Source organism: Centroberyx affinis, unplaced genomic scaffold (genome assembly GCF_046629955.1).
Source record: "Centroberyx affinis isolate AG114_WGS23_722 - 3 ecotype Tasmania unplaced genomic scaffold, CSIRO-AGI_Caff_v1 ptg001690l_1, whole genome shotgun sequence".
Taxonomy (NCBI): Eukaryota; Metazoa; Chordata; class Actinopteri; order Beryciformes; family Berycidae; genus Centroberyx; species Centroberyx affinis.
In genome coordinates, this window is record NW_027280108.1 from 87,921 (window position 1) to 89,690 (window position 1,770).

The following is a 1,770-nucleotide window of genomic DNA, read 5'->3' on the forward strand; positions in this document are numbered from 1 at the left end:
TGCTGTTGTTGTTCTTTGTTTTGGTTATGAGATGTTGGCATGAAGGTTTGTACTGAAGGGATGGACTGGAGGGTCAACCCACCTAAACTCAACTGACAGTCTTTTATGACCTCATTTCATAGCAGGTAGCATCAAACTGAAGTAAGCTTGTCTTTGAGAGGGCATGGCGGTCATGTCACATTTTGTACTTTCAGTCAATCAATTTTATCGGTGCTTAAAGGTTCATGCACTGGAAAAAGGCCATTGTAAAGTGCTACCCATGTTTCTATTAACTACATGGGTTGATGCACAGGTTGTTCTGGAAAAAAGAAACCTGAAAAGCTGGATTGAAGATGAATTTCTTTATATTCTCCTAAAGTATCCCCTCAGATATGATGGTAGGTAGTAGTAATAGTCTGATTTTTTCATCTGATGAATCATAACATGCATCATATAATCATCATGCATCATCATATCATGCAGCTGGACAGAATGCAGCAGAGTTCATATAATGTAGAATGTCAGTCTCATAAAGACAGATTGACCTGAACTCAGACTCAGTTTCATCTCTGATCGGTGTTCACCTGCAAATTGAGAAAGAAAACTCGCATTCATTTGGAGAAACATCAACAATATCTACCTTTTAGAAAGGAAACCATGGAGAGTGATTTCCATCTTGGTGAGCCACATGTATTTATAATTGTATTATTTAACAGGAAAAGATTAGTACAGAGGATTTTTCTGAACAGACAAACAAGAGACAGACAGACAGAATTTTTACCAAAGAACACGTTCAGTGCTCTATTGCCCTAGCGAAATCTATCCCAAAACAGTTTGACTTACTAGTTCTGAACATCAAGCTATCAAATAGCTACTCACTGTCAGTGGCTGGTTGTTATCGCCCTCCATCAGCACCAGCTTGTACCCTAGCAGCCTTAAGCAGCACCCTGGCCCCCTTTACCAGATCAGAGCTCGTCCTATTAGGTGACCTCAACTGGGACATGCTCAAGCCACCTGACAAAGTACTTCAGCAATTTGACTCCCTAAATCTCCATCAAATCATATCCCTTCCTACTAGGTATGACCCCAAAAACCCTGAAAAGGCCACGTTGATTGATGTTATCCTCACAAACTCCCCCCATATGTACCAGTCTGGTGTGTTTTGCAGTGATATTAGCGACCACTGTTTTATTGCCTGTGTTCGATCAAACTGCTCTGCTAAACAACCTGTCCGGATCAGTCGTAAACGAATCCTAAAAAACTTTAACACTCAAGCCTTTTTACATGACCTGGCCAATGTGGAATGGTTTAGAGTCAGCCTGATCCCCTCTGTAAACGATGCATGGAATTTGTTTTGTGACCTGTTCAGTGCCATTGTTAACAAGCATGCCCCTGTCAAAAAAATAAGAATAAAAAATCGACACAGTCCCTGGCTTGACCCTGAGCTTGCAGTACTCCTTCAACAAAAAAAACGTTGCCTGGCACAAGGCGCGGCTATCTAGATCCCCTGCAGACTGCCTGGCGTTTAGGCAAATTAGAAATAAGGCCACGCAAGCTGTTCGAAAGGCCAAAGCTGGCTATTTCAAAGAACAATTCTCCCTCTGTGGCTCTGACCCAAAAAGCTTCTGGAAAACGGTGAGAGACCTTGAAAATAAACCCTCTACTCAGCTGCCTTTATCACTAAATGTGGATGACATTATAGTCTCTGATAAGATGCGTATGGCCGATATTTTTAATCAGCATTTCATAAAGTCTGGTTTTATTTACGAGTCTGCTAAACCCCCCCCGCCT